Raw genomic sequence first — 15,704 nt, 5'->3', positions numbered from 1 at the left:
CCATGAAAAGCTTTCGCTCATTCTTGATATTCATAAGTTAACTCGCCACAGGAGTTCTCACAAGTTCCCTAAGGAATGTAGGAAAACGGGAGACTTTCTGATACTGATGCCATTTCATGGGATTGGCTCTCTGAACAAATTCTCACATTCCTTAAAAATCGAGAAAGCATTCAAGGCTTGCCCACAGGCACTCCATTCAGAGTACTCGACCATCATTTGCCCAAGTCATGAGAATCCTTGTGCTGTAGGGCTTTCTTCATTCTTACAGAAGGGCCAGGCCTGTTCAAAACAAACCTTATTATCTCATACGGTTACACTGGGCCAAGAACGCAAGAGTGGCTTAGCGGAGTCATCAGGCTCCGGGTCCTGGGGGGTTGCCATCAGCTGAAGACTCGATGGGCTGGAGATTCTGCTTCCCGTGTGGCTCACTCCCGTGCCTGGCAGTTCATGCTGTTGTTGGCAGATGTCACTCAGTTCTGACCCAAATGGACCTCTTCACTGGACTCATTCGAGTGTTCTCAGGCCGTGCAGAGCTAGCCTCCCGCCCCCCGCCTCTGCCCGAGTGAATAAAGGGACAAGGCTCCTTCACTTTCACAATATTACGTTGATCACCCAGGTCACCCCCATTCAGTGTGGGAAGGGCCTCCAGAGAGGCAAGAATACCAGGAGGCGAGAATCACTGGGGCCCTTTTTGGGGCTGGTTGCCACAACTTGAGACGGATTTTAATATATTTGCTCTTTTACTAAAGCAAGTTTATAAAGCTGGCCCTTGACATGCAGACTTAGAAATGTCTATTAATGACTCCTAGGACATCTTAATACTTTACAGTGAGTTCTCCAAAAGTGTTTTGATCTAAAGGTCAATGTTTAGTAGGTGTATAGCATTTTTGACCAACTGGGTTGGCAGACATTTTTCTAAGATTTATAGGCTGCTTAATATCTACACATTCTAAGTGTGCATAAGGCCCTCTAAGTGTGCATAAGGCCATCCGAGCTGACAGGAGGAGTAAGAATTTTCCTTCCCCCTTGGACTTATTTGATTAGGTAAATACAGGAATTGGGGGAGGGGTGTGACTCAGGTGTGGCTATGGGGTTTCTAATGGGATTATCTACTAGGTCATAGCTCTGCTGATTTAGGGATGCAGGAACATGCCTGGGCTTGAGAGGGAGTGACTTGGGAATCGGACCACAGTTCGTTGGGTGGGTGTGTGGAGATATCAGAAACGAATCCGGACATCTATCTACAGGTAGTCCGAAGCTTGTCAAGTGAGAGTCCAAGGCTGTAAATCAACCTCCAAGAGAATTAGGAAACAGGAGCAACCCTTAGCCGAAGCAGAGGAGTTTCACAGAGAGGAGGCTGACAGGGCCAAATACAGCGTGGAGGGTGCGAAAGGCCAACGAGGCGCATCCACGGAAGTTGGCAACGTGGGTGTCCGAACAGCGCGGGGAGGACAAGGGACGCGCCGAGAAAGAAGTGCGAGGTGAGGGGCGGGAGTGGCGAGGGGTACTCAGGCTTGTTGAAAAAGGAAAGGAGAGAGGAAATGTAGCTGGAGAGGGATGGAGGGAGTTTTGTTGTGTGGGGTTCATCTTTTGTTTTCAAGTTCGCAAGGGCCTGTTGAGAACAGGAAGGGTTAAAAGGGGGAGGGGGTCATGACTCTGGCGCCGAGGCCCCAGGGAAGACGGGAGTGCAGGGGGTTGGGCGGCCCTGGTAAAGCAGCGGGCCTTGGACAAAAAGACATCACATCCTCTGACACCGGAGGTAAGAATGTGTAAGTGCAAGGTAACAAGGAGAGGTTTGAGAGGTTGCCGTGTTTGCAGCTCACTTGCTTTAAAGAATGCCATTTTCAGAAATAATGATTCCACTTTGTTCTACAAGTCCCCAGAAGGAGGAGTGCACCATTGACTGTTGGCATCTTGGGTCAGAAAACCCTGTTACAGTTAAAATTAATGTCTGCAGGCTTCTCAGACTGACGAGCTATGAGGCCTGGGGCATGCCCCTTGCCCTCTGAACCTCTGTGCTGTCGTCCCTAGAAACAGAAATGCACTATGTGCTCCTTGTCCTGTGTGTGATTAGCCCAGCTTCGTCCCCTTTCTCTGTGAATATGCAGCAGACACCCAGCTTGGCTAACTGCTCTCAAGTACATTTCGGTGATACCTCTAGATGACTCTGTAGGGTCGCACTGGCTCTAACATGCCATGTGTGCAATTTGCAAGTCAGACTCATTCCCAGAAACACGAATCTCAGTCGTGCTGTGTGACTGGGCAAGTTATTGAACATGTCTGAGCCTCAGGTGTCTCCTGTGTAAAATGTGAAAGGGTTGATGCCTGCCTTATTTAATTTTGACCACAGGTCTGCTGTAAATGTAAAACAGTCCTAGCGCGAGAAACACTGCAAGAATTCAATAAACAATAGGTCCAGAATCCCATATTCAGTATCCCTGTGGCCAGATGTGTTCAACAATTCAGAAATGTTCCCATTTCAGGGAGCTACCCTGGGGCACAGGTACTTAATATCGTGTATTATGTTACCTCCCATTTGGGTCTGGGCAGCATCCCAGGCCATAGTTCTAAACCACAGCATCCCATAGTCGAACACATGAATATTTCTACAGGGAAATATGATGACTAACTATGACTAACCGCATGTGAGTTCAGGTTTTGCCTCCAAGTAACTTGTATACCAAACTAAAAAAAAGTTTTCTTGGTTTTCCTTAACATTTTGGGTTTGGGATTGGCAATAAGGATTACAGACCTGTGCCAGTCCGGTGTCACGGTAGGCCCCGCTCTGTGGCCGGCTCTGTCTAGTGCTGCGAGTATCACAGAATAACCCTCGCGACCTGTCCTCCCTTTGTGCTGCTTGGGGCGTATCTCGAGCCCCTTGTGAGGTGCAGCATACAAAGAACAGGGTTAACTCAGTAGAAAACGGGGAAAAAGGGGCGCCTGGGGGGCTCAGTGGGTTAAAGCCTCTGCCTTCGGCTCAGGTCATGATCCCAGAGTCCTGGAATTGAGCCCCGCATTGGGCTTGCTGCTCCGCAGAGAGCCTGCTTCCTCCTCTCTCTCTGCCTGCCTCCCTGCCTACTTGTGATCTCTGTCAAATAAATGAATAAAATCTTTAAAAATAAAAAAAAAGAAAGAAAACTGGGGAAAAGACTGAAATCATGAATCCGCACATCATGGAAGCAGCTGTCCCAGTGATTGCCGAACATAGGAAAGTGCTCAACTTCGTTTGTAATCAGGGAAATACTATCAAAACCACCATGACATGCGCCCGACGGGTGCAGAGAAGTCTGACGGTGGCAAGTGTTGGTGATGGAGCCACGAGACTTCACCGGCTGGTGGCAGAGCTAATTAGAACAACCACGTTATAAAACAGTTTGTCTTTTGAAATCAGAGGGAGACAAACTAGAAGAGACTCTAAACTAGGGAACAAACTGGGTGGCTGCAGGGAGGTGGGGGGGTGGGGGGTGAGGGGTACCCAGGGGAGCGGCATGAGGGACGGCACGTGATGGAACGAGCTCTGGGTGTTCTGTGCAACTGATGAGTCACTGACCTGTACCTGTGAAACTAGTCATACACTATATGTTAACTGAATTTTTAAAAAAAAGTTTGTCCTTACCGTGAATTTGAAGACACGTATGGATATGCCCCGTTTTCCAGCATTGCCGCTCCTTAAAGTTAGCCCAGAGAAGCTTGTGCACACGTGTGTCAGAATACATGTATGACAGGTTACAGAACGCACAGAAGGTTCTAGCTCTTGGTCTGTGGTGCTTTCATGGTGGTTTGCTTTATAATTCATTAATCTACTTTTAATGCCCTTTTTTGTATTGGTGTTCTATTTCATGAAGGTATTTTTGAAAAATGTATGGATTTAAAAATATATATATGGGTTTTGGAGCCAGATCTGTGTCTAAACGTACTGTGTGATCTTGAGCAAACTACTTAATGTCCTTGCAGGACCATCGTGATGGAGCCAATCTATCCTCATGCCAAATGTGCTACCAGTGGTAGGGTAGCGGCATCTTTTCGTGTACAGGCATAGTGTAAGCACTTTAAATGAATAATCTAACTTAATCCTTGAAATATCCCTATGGGATTGATGCTATTTATTTATTTACTTTTTTAATTAAAAAAAAAAATCAAAGACTCAGAGAGGTTTTCAGCAAACAGGTCTATTTACTTACTGGCCAGCTCACCAAAATTATTTTTTTTTCCCTAAGAGGTCTTTGCTTTTTTTCTTTTTTTTTTTTTTTTAAGATTTATTTTATTTTATTTATTTGACAGACAGAGATCACAAATAGGCAGAGAGGCAGGCAGAGAGAGAGGGAGAAGCAGGCTCCCTGCTGAGCAGAGAGCCTGATGTGGGCCTCGATCCCAGGACCCTGGGATCATGACCTGAGCCAAAGGTAGAGGCTTTAACCCACCAAGCCACCCAGGCGCCCTTGAGACCCCAAAATTACTTTTTTCCTCCAAACTTTCATTATAAAATTTTATAATAACTCACTTGAGCTCAATAGTTTTAATAACTTTGACCAGTTTTACTTGACCTGCCTTCATTTTAAGTGTTTTGTTTTTGTTTTTGTTTTTTAAGATTTATTTATTTGACAGATCACAAGTAGGCAGGCAGGAAGAGAGAGAGGCAGAAGCAGGCTCCCTGCTAAACAGAGAGCGTGACATGGGGCTCTATCCCAGGACCCTGAGATCATGACCTGAGCTGAAGGCAGAGGCTTAACCCACTGAGCTACCCAGGCACCCCTTTGACCTGCCTTCACTTTTATCTTCAGTCAGCTTTTGAAGGCATCTTCCATGTGTTTCTTCTCTAACTCCCTGCTGTTCTGCCTGCTGCTGTACCCCGAAAGTAACTGAAGCAGTCCTCTGCCCCGGGGAAGAAGGGCGGAGAGTCAAGCTAGGCGAAGGTGTTAACTAGAAGACATAAAAGATTTAGGATCAACAACTTTGTGAAGTAGGGTGGGCCGGTGACCTCTAAACAAAGCTGACTCAAGGGGAGTGATTTCCCAATCACCTGCGTAGTGAACTGACAGGTTTCCGAACCCAGGTCTGGTCCTTTCAGGTACCACTCCTCTCTGGGCATTCCTGTTTTAATCCGAAAACTGTAAGAATGCAGAATCTTACCCTAAGAGAGGAACTGTTTAAAGGTGGGGTTTCCCATGTCCTAACCAAGAGGACTACGGTTGATCCTTGAAAAGCATGGGGAGTTAGGGGTGCCAACCCTGGCACAGTAGAAAATCTGTAAAAATGTCTAACTTTTGACTCTCCCCAAACTTAATTACTAATACCATCCTGTTGACCAGAAGCCTTACTGAAATACATACATACGACCTTTTCACCATGAAGTAAGCTAGAGAAAAAATGTTATTAAAATCATAAGGACAGGAAAATACATATACAGTACTTTAATTTAAAAAAATACCTTTATGGAAAAAAAGTACCTTTATGTGTGTATGTATGTAAGCTATACACCCAACACGGGGGCTCAAACTCACAACCCTGAGATAGAGTTGCATGCTCTACTGAGGGAGCCAGCCAGGCAGCCCTGTACTGAATTTATCAGAAGAAATCCATACAGGAGTGAACCCATGCAGTTCAGACCCATGTTGCTCGAGGGTCAACTACAATCCTCTCACATGAAGGCATAAATGGAAGGTAGTTGGGTCTCTGGGCCTCTTTGTCATCCCCACCCCCAACACTGGCTTTATTGAGATATAATTAACATATAACATTGTGTAGGTTTAAAGTATACAATGTGGTGATTTGATACGCATATATTTTGCAAAATGGTTACCATCATAGGGTCAGCTAACCCCTCCATCACAGCACATGACTGTCATTCTGTGGTCCTTCTGATAACGAGCACGTCCCGGTGAGAACTTAGTTCAAAAATACTTACTAGAAGGGGGCGCCTGGGTGGATGAGTGGGTTAAAGCCTCTGCTTTTCGCTCGGGTCATGATCCCAGGGTCCTGGGATCGAGCCCCGCATTGGGCTCTTTGCTCAGTGGGGAGCCTGCTTCCTTCCCTCTCTCTGCCTGCCTCTCTGCCTGCTTGTGATCTCTATCAAATAAATAAATAAAATCTTAAAAAAAAATATTCTAGGGGGGCGCCTGGGTGGCTCAGTGGGTTAAGCCTCTGGCCTTCGGCTCAGGTCATGATCTCAGGGTCCTGGGATCAAGCCCCACATCTGGCTCTCTCCTCAGCAGGGAGCCTACTTCCCCCTCTCTCTCTCTGCCTATCTGCCAACTTGTGATCTCTCTCTCCATCAAATAAATAAATAAAATCTTTTTTAAAAAATACTACTAGGAACACAAGGGCTATAAAACGGTAGTATGGCAGCAAGTTCTTTTGTCTGCAAGTTCTGCTTTCTTTCTAGTATTCCAGAGGTTCCTTATACATTTTTGTCTGATAACTATAAGGAGTGGAAAAATAAAGGCCTAGTAGACATTCAAAGACAGCATTGCCAGTCTATTCCAGACTCTGGCCACCAGGTGGCACCATTGTCACAGCTACCAGTTGCTTTCTAGCTGAGAGCTATTACTCCGTGCTATTACGGTATGCTTCGGTAGCTCACAGAAAATTCTTGTCTTCAGATTTCAAGGATTTATGTTATTTTGTTTTCTTTTTTTATTATTTTATTTTATTTTTAAAGATTTTATTTCTTTATTTGATAGAGATCACAAGTCGGCGGAGAGGCAGGCCGAGAGAGAGAGAGAGAGAGAGAGAGAGAGAGAGAAGGAAGCAATCTCCCTGCTGAGCCGAGAGCCCGATGCGGGGCTCAATCCCAGGACCCTGGGATCATGACCTGAGCCAAAGGCAGAGGCTTTAACCCGCTGAGCCACCCAGGCATCCCTGTTATTTTGTTTTTACCTTGAGACTCACCGTTTTGAACTTTATAAAGGAATGAGCAGGAGCCTCGAAGTTTTCCGACTATGTATCCCACTAGCCCCAAGTCTGGAATGAGAGGCTCTCACATTCAAAAATCTCTCCGTTTTGGACTTCCTGGTGAAAAGATCCTTGTTTACGTCTACTCTGCCCTTTGTAAATGCTAATTTAACTAAGCAACTGTTAGGACAACCATAACATCAAGTGGCATCAGTAACTTTTTACAAGTTTTTTGGGGTTCCTTTTGACACCAAGATATATTTCAATAATTCTAATGGAGTTCCATCAAAATCCTCTGCTTTAAGCAGCTCTCAGGGCTAAAGGTGAGAAAGAAAAGGAATCAACTTCGGGACAACACTGAAGATCTGGCTCTTCTTTCATCTCCCTTTTTCCCTCTTTTCCTATCACCTTGTTTCTCGATGTTTCCTTTTCTTCCCTGTTCTCTCATAATGTGATAGATACGCCTACAAGTTTACTCCCAACATCAAATTATGAAAAGCTCAAGTTCTGAGAAAAGTGGAAAGAATTTAGAGTGACAACCCCATTCCAACCACTTGGATTCTACAATTATTTGACTATTCCTGCCCGATACATGTCTATGCATCCTGCCATCAATTAGTTAGTCTTATTTCTGTGATCCCTTTCAAAGTAAGTTGCAGACGTCCATACACAAATAATTCGGCATAGGATAGGTCTTCCGGTCTATCTGCCAACATAAATTTCATAGGTTTGCAATGTGCTGTGTGTACTTTTAGTGAAGTTTAATGGAAGTTCCTTAAATTTGATGGAGCTTAAGGTCTTAATTTCTTGCCTTGGTTTGGCCAACCATCAAAAAGCTTCTTGCAACATAAAGAGTCTTTCTTGGCAGAGATCTCTCCTTGGAGCCTACTCAAGATGGCCAAGGACTGGTTAGTCATTCAGTGGTGACCACGTTAGGTTCATTGTCTTTGTCAGGCCAAAGTCCTTCATAACCATCCCGACACTTAACACTCCAGAACGTGTCTTCTCCCACCTGCTGTGAGTTTTCTGGGAGAAGTTCATTTTCCTTCCCACATGGATTAGGGAACAATGGTTTTCAGAACAGAGTGTTGCTATGGGAACCTAAAGTTATTTGGAGTTGCAAAACGATAGCGAGTAATCAGTGACGCTACCTGAAACACTCCGTAATTGTCCCTGGAGAATAATAGGGTAAAATGTTTTATTCTTAGATGAGGGAACTTCTGTGCTTTTGTCCTCTGGAGAGCTCCTGGGAGACAGTGATGAGCTGCTGAGTGAGAAAGACGGGGGTTGGGAGAAGGTGGCTTCTGGTGGCTAAGACAGATACCTCGTTGTCCCTGGATTGTGTCCCTTAGACAAGTCATTTATGCTTACTGAGCAGCAGTGGTCTGTTCTGGAATATGGGACATCAGTCTGAGCGCGGAAAGGGACCTGGGAGATAATCTGATGTGTGATTCACTGAAACAGACAATGCCTGCGCATTTTGGTGGGGAAAACCCTATAAATGAGAACTCAGCAATAAGGGGAAAGTCTGGACACATAATTCTGGACTTTACTGTGCCTTTCACACAACGCACACATTCACAAGCTACACATCGGCGGTCCTTAACATTTTCCTCTCTGTGCAGTCCTCAGGACAGCCTGTGACTAGTGCCATTACACTATGGTGTTCATTATTAAACGTGCAGTCCAAAAAATGGGATGCTTGCATTTGAGAAGATAAGAATGCCTTTTTTCGCAGATAATTTTGTTCCAGTGTAGTTCACAATCTTCATGAACTTAAAGGTACCGGTAGGAGACGAAATCAGGGAGCTAACAAGGGTAAGGTCTCTAGGACCGTCGAGGCTGCTTCGAGGATTTTTGAGAGAAATGGGAAGCCAGGAGAGCATTTTGGGCAGAAATCGGAGATCCTCAGCTCACGGCAGCTGCAGTGGCTTCCTTGCTGCTCCTTGAAACTGGGCAGCACGGCCGTTCCTTCTGTCTGGATCGCCTCCCCTCCACGGATGTCTGGAAAGCTCACTCACCTCTTTTAAGTCTCTGCTTCTCCACGATAAGCCTTTCCTCATGGTTGTTTTTAAATTGGCAGCCTGGCCGACCGTCCCCTGCACCTGCATATCTCATCCCTCATATCCTCCCCTGCTCTCGCTCCAGCACTCCCATAACACGTGATTTAAACCCATAACACATGATTTAATAGTTTAATAGTTATGTCCGCTGTTCCTTGTCTGTGTCCCTCCGCTGGGACATGAGCTCCCCACGGGTAGGGAGCTTTGTCTCTGGTTCACCAAACACCCAGAAAGTGTCTGGCACATAGGAGGCTCCCATTCGTTTACTGAAAGAATGGCTTAAAGGAGTAAGTTTTGATTATGTGGGAAATTTAGCTAAATTTAATTTTTTTTCCCTCACAATGGCTAGATGGTGATTGAACACTCAGGACAGGGAAGAATCTCTGAATCATTTCAGAGACTCAGTTCTGTTCTTCAGAGGTGTTTGCCGCACCAAGAAGGTACACTCCTGTTCAAGCGATAGTTTTAGTGCTGCAGGGGGAGATGAAAGATGCGGGGCCAGCTACTTTGATTATTTACCTTTTTTTTTTTTTTTTAAAGATTTTATTTGACAGAGAAAGAGAGAGAGATCACAGGCAAGGAGAGAGGCAGAGGGAGAGGGAGAAGCAGGCTTCCTGCTGAGCAGAGAGCCCGGACATGGGGCTTGATCCCAGGACCCCGGGATCATTACCTGAGCCCAAAGCAGACATATAACTGACTGAGCCATCCAGGTGCCCTTATTATTTATTTTTATATAATTTCTAACTTACCAAAAAGTTGCAAAAATAGTACAAGGAACTCCCTATAACATCCATCCACATTCCTCAATTGCTTTTGTCCTGTTTGCTCTACTGTTCCCTCTGTGTCTGTGTTCCTGCCACCTGAGAGTTAATTGGAGACACGTTGTCCCTCACCCATAAATATTTCATGTGTATCTTTCAAGAGCAAAGACATTTTCTTGCTTAACCACAGCACAGTTACTGAAATCAGGAAATTGAACATTGATAGAATACTATTGTCTAACCAAAGCTCATTTTCAAATTTCGTCAACACTCCCCAAAATGCCCCTTACGGCTATCTCCCCCACCCCCCGGCCCCCCAGTCTTGGATCGGAGCCAGGATCACACATTACCTTTAGTCATTAGTCTCCTCTCATTTGAAAATGTCCTTTCGCCTTTTTTGTGTGGCGTTTTTGAAGGGTCCAAGAGAGTTATTTCGTTTTTTGTTTGGTTGGGTTTTTCTAAGATTTTTATTTCTTAGGGAGAGAGAATGCACGGGGAGTGGAGGGGCAAAAGGATTGGGAGAGTCCTTTTTTTTTTTTTTTAACAAAGATTTTTATTTATTTATTTGACAGAGATCACAAGTAGACAGAGGCAGGGAAACAGGCTCCCCGCTGGGCTCCATCCCAGGATCCTGAGATCATGACCTGAGCCGAAGGCAGAGGCTTTAACCCACTGAGCCACCCAGGTGCCCCTGGAGCGGGAGAGTCTTAAGAAGACTTCTTGCAGGGCGGGGAGCCTGACCTGGGGCTCAAGCTCTCGACCCTGAGATCATGCAGGACCTGAGCTGAAACCGAGTCAGGTGCTTAACTGACTGCATCACCCGGGCACCCCAAAGCCAGTTATCTTGTAGATTATCCCTCAATTTGGGATGGTCTTGATGTTTCCTTATGGTTAGATTTAGATTATTCATACATATTTGGGAGAAATACCCTAGGAGCAGGGCACCTGGGTGGCTCAGGGGGCTTCCCCCTCTCTTTCTGCCTGCCTCTCTGCCTACTTGTGATCTCTCTGTCAAATAAATAAATAAAATCTTAAAAAAAAAAAAAAAAAAGAAAAGATATACCGCAGAAGTGATCTCATATCCTCAGTGCATCATACCAGGAAGGACATTTGTTGGTTTGTCCCAATATTGCTGATGTTAGCTTTACTCATTTGGTTAAGATGGTGTCTGCAGATTTGTCCGTTGTGGAGTTACTGTTTCTCCCTTTGAAATTAATAAGTAATTTGTGGGGATATCCTTTGAGACTATGCTCCTCATCAAACTTTCATCCACTGGTTTTAGCATATTCCTTTTGTGTTTATTACTTATTAATCTACTATAAGGAAGGGGCGCCTGAGTGGCTCAGTGGATTAAGCCTCTGCCTTCGGCTCAGGCCATGATCCCAGGGTTCTGGGATCGAGCCCCGCATCTGGCTTTCTGCTCAGCGGGGAGCCTGCTTCTCCCTTTCTCTGCCTGCCTCTGCCTGCCTCTGCCTACTTGTGATCTCTCTCTCTCTGTCAAATAAATAAATAAATAAATAAACCCTTTTTAAAAAAATCTATAAGGAAGAAATTTCCCTCCTCCTCTATTAATTTAGTTAGTGTGGACTCACGGATTCTTGCTTTATCTGATGGTTTATAATCCATTACTATCATTCATTATTTTATTGCTCAAATGGTCCCAGGTTTCTGGCCAGCCCTTTGCCTTGAAAACAGTTTTACATAAACTGTAGTCCCTAGTTAAGGATTTTTAAAGAGGAAATGGTAGTCCAGATAGAAAAGGTAGAATTTAGATTACCAGAAGGTAGAAATAATTGCATAAGGAAATATCACCTTGGGCAATGCACAGCCACAAAAGGCCCTATATGCTGGAGTGTGTTAAAGAAAAATAATGTAGCCACTCCACACTGTTCAGAGCAGTGGTAGTCTAGGGGGTGAGGATGGGTGTGTCCCTATTAGAGAGAAGACAGACAAAAGTGCTGCTTGAGTGGGTGGCTTTAGCCCTGGAGCCGTGGGGTGGGGGGCGGGGGATGGGGGTGCACGGAAGCTGCAGGAGGAGTCATGGCCACTCCAAAAATCAGAATGTCAGTGCTAGCGAAAATCTTAAAACCCATCCGGTTCAGCTGTCCTTAAGCTCTTTGAGGAAGCACCCAGCCTCCTTTGAGGGTCTGATGGAAGCTGTGAACCCTGAGTCTTCAAAATGCACACACAGTAACAGGTACAAATTTGAAGCAGCCAGAAATTTATCCAGGGATCTGAGTCTACTCAATTAACTTCCTTTTCGCCTCCCATAACCTTATAATCAAAGAAGAGTGTGGTTTTCACATTCTTAGAACAAGCAGAAGTGTGGTCTGTTTCACCATGAGGTCATCTAGATTTTATTTTACTCTGATGCTTCTCTGAAGGCTCAACAATCAGGTACCAGCCAAGAGTTTATGTCTTCAGAGACTACTCTTTCCACCCAGTGGGAAAGAACTGTACTAGAGCCCTTCAAACTGCTGACACTTTAAAGAACAGCCTCTTTGCCTCTTACAGGCTTCTGGTGCCCCCACTTAAACAGCTTTCACACTGTACCAGGGGGCCACGTTAGGATTTCCAGAACCCTTTAGATAAGAAGGAGACAGCTTCGTGAGATTGCTAATCTAAGATCTAGATGCCATATTGCCGCTGTAACAGATGATCACAAACTTGACAGCCTAAAACAACATAAATGCATTATCTTACAGTTCTGGAGAGAAGTCCAAACTGGGTCTCACTGGGCTAAAATCAAGGTGTCAGCAGGGCTGTGTTCTTCTAGAGACTCCAGGGAAGAAGAAGGCATTTCTTTGCCTTTACCAGCTTCTAGAGGCTGCCTACATTCCTTGGCTCATGGCCCCTCTCCATCTTCAAAGCCAGAAATGGCTGTCGAGTTTTTCCAATGATGCCCCCTCTCTGTTCTGACTCTTGACTAGCTCTTCCCCATTTAAGAACTCTTGGGTGGGGGCGCCTGGGTGGCTCAGTGGGTTAAAGCCTCTGCCTTCGGCTCAGGTCATGGTCCCAGGGTCCTGGGATAGAGCCCCGCATCGGGCTCTCTGCTCCGCGGGGAGCCTGCTTCCTCCTCTCTCTCTGCCTGCCTCTCTGCCTACTTGTGATCTCTGTCTGCCAACTGTCTGTCAAATAAATAAATAAAATCTTTAAAAAAAGAAAAAAACTCTTGGGTGGTTCAGCGGGTTAAAGCCTCTACCTTTGGCTCAGGTCATGATCCCAGGGTCCTGGGATCAAGCCCCACATGGGGCTCTCTGCTCAGGGGGGAGCCTGCCTCCCCCTCTCTCTCTGCCTGCCTCTCTGCCTGCTTGTGATCTCTGTCTGCCAAATAAATAAATAAAAATCTTTTAAAAAAAAATCTTGGGATCCCATGAGGTCCCCCCAACAAAACCCAGAAAGATTTTCCATCTCAAGGTCATCTGATGAGCAACCTTAACCGCCCCCCCCCCCCATGTAACATGATGTATTTATTCCCAGGGGTCCAGGGATGAGAACATGGCCATAGTGGGAGGAGAAGGTCACTCTTCTGCCTACCCCAGGGCAAGGCCTTAGGAGACTTGGTGGTGCGGTAGGAAAGGGCGCCGCCTGGAGCAGGAGTCCGCACACTCCTCCCTCCAGAGCAAGCCCAGCTGCCACCTGGTTTTGCCGCCCTTGGAGTGAATTTTACATTTTCAAAGGGTTGACAAAAATTAAAAGATGGAGACTATCTTGTGATATGAAAATCCACATTTAAAAAAATGTATTTATTTGTCAGAGAGAGTGAGCACAGGCAGACAGAGTGGCAGGCAGAGGCAGAGGGAGAAGCAGGCTCCCCGCCAAGCAAGGAGCCTAATGTGGGACTTGATCCTAGGACGCTGGGATCATGACCTGAGCCCAAGGGAGCCGCTTAACCAACTGAGCCACTCAGGCGTCCCTAAAATTCACATTTTTATGGCGATAAATAAAAATTTTTTTGAACGTAGATAAATAATTTTTTTTTTACCTATTGCCTGAGGCTACTTTCATACCCAAAGGACAGAGCTGAATAGTCAGAACAGAGACAACATAGCCCACAACCTGGCCCTTCAGGGTCAGTTTGCTGAGTCCTGGTCTTCTTGCACACACTCTTCCGGGGTGTCCGAATCTAGCGGTTGCTTGCTTTGAGCTATTTTACAACTCTGTAAATTGTAGAGAACTAAGAGATGGGTAGAACACCGCTTGTCTGTCGACACACAAATTCTGCCCGGCAGAGGTCCTCTGACTTTACTTGCTAACGGCGGAGAAGCTGTTTTGCTTTGCTTTGTACGCTCATCAATATTTCTGATCAATAGCTATGTCTATTCTTTGGATTCCCCTTTGAACAGATTTTAATATCCTACCCGTTCCCTCATGAATAATGAGTTCAATAAAATCTTTAACGTGTGTTCATTTTATCCCCGTGTGCAGATCATGATTTTACCCATTTTTGGAAAATGCTCCTTTAACATGGGCTATTCGGGGAGGGATGCAAACATGAAAGAGGCCCGGGCTCAGCCCCTTCCAGAATCGAAACCATTCTGCTTTGGGGTTTATCAAAGGAGTGGTGTAGCTAATACCTGCACCATGGTGTCCCAGAGAACCACGTGCAGACCAGAACCCATCCAGACGGGACCAGAAGCCTGCGGACCCAAAAGCACAACAGACGAGACTGTGTAAGGAAGCATTTCGCACGGTAGCAAAGCAGATGGCCTCCAGAGTCCAGCAGCCTGGTGCCTGTCCTAGTTCTGTCATCCTGTGATCTTGGACAAGAGGTGTTAACGTCCCTGACCCCATTCCTTCTGGAAGGTAGGCATGACACAGGTGACTTGCAGAGCTGTTCTGAGAACCCCAGAGAGGACACTGCACCTGGTCCCAGGGCTCTCTCATGGCAAACAATAAATACCGATCGATAAACGTTATCACCGTGGGGCTAACAAGCAGCTGACGAGGATGGGAAGCAGGAGTGCTATTTTCCGACGGCACAAATCGTCGGTGGCGGCTCCCGAGTCCTCCCTACAAGGTAGGTGGTCACTCAGTCCTCACCGCGGCGTACCTAGAAATAGGCCCAGCTGCTCTAGAACATCGCTGGTTCAAGCACAGCCTCGGGGAGAAACAGACTGGCCTTATCCGAGTGCCTCCAAAGGCCCACATGAACCCCAGCTGGTGGGAGTTCACGGAGACAAGGGGGAGGTTCCGGGAAATGCTGTGACCTCAACGCTGTTGCGCAACAATGGAAACGGATGTGAGGTCATGAGCTCCCCATCACATGCTGTAATCAAGCAGGGACCGTACAAGCTCCAGAGAACCCTGAAGATGAGGTTTACATGTGCTACAAGGCTTGGAGTTTGGGCTAGCTGACCCCCAAGACCCCTTTCCATTCAAATTCTGGATCACTTTCTTTGCTACCTTGTCACTGATCCCCTTGGCCCCTGTGCCTCGTGCTATACCCTGAGCCTTCTGTACCACTCAGAAGCCTTCTATTCCATGTGGCCTTTAGAAAGTGTCCCAATGTCATGTTCATTCTGTGGTCACAAACTGGAGCACGGGCACCCCGCGTCATGTGTCCCCAGCAGCCTTGCCTGTGACGCCCCCTTTTTTCCAAAACAGGTCTCCTCCCCTGCACCATCATGAGGGGCAGGGTTGACCCCAGCAGCGCCGCTCATGATGCGGTGACAGGCCAGGTCCATCAGTAGACCTCCCCAGATTTTTTTAAAGCTGGAGCTTGGGAGAGAGGTTTTCTTTCTCCCTGGGGACTAAACTAGAAGGCAAGAGCTGAGTTGCTTGTGCCCAGCATCCCGAACACGTGGAAAGAGTCGTGACGGGGTGGGATAGAATATAGCAGTAATGTCGGTGACAAAAAAGGGCAGAAATGCAAGATCCGTGCTGGCACTGGAGGCTCAGAGCCCACTTAGCCCTGCTCTTCCCACAACTGGGTCAAGGGACCCCAGCATCTCAGTTTGGAGCTCCAGCTTTGCTGGGTTACTTCCAG

This window comes from Mustela lutreola, chromosome 10 (genome assembly GCF_030435805.1).
Source record: "Mustela lutreola isolate mMusLut2 chromosome 10, mMusLut2.pri, whole genome shotgun sequence".
NCBI lineage: Eukaryota > Metazoa > Chordata > Mammalia > Carnivora > Mustelidae > Mustela > Mustela lutreola.
Note: the sequence above shows the minus strand (reverse complement) of the source record.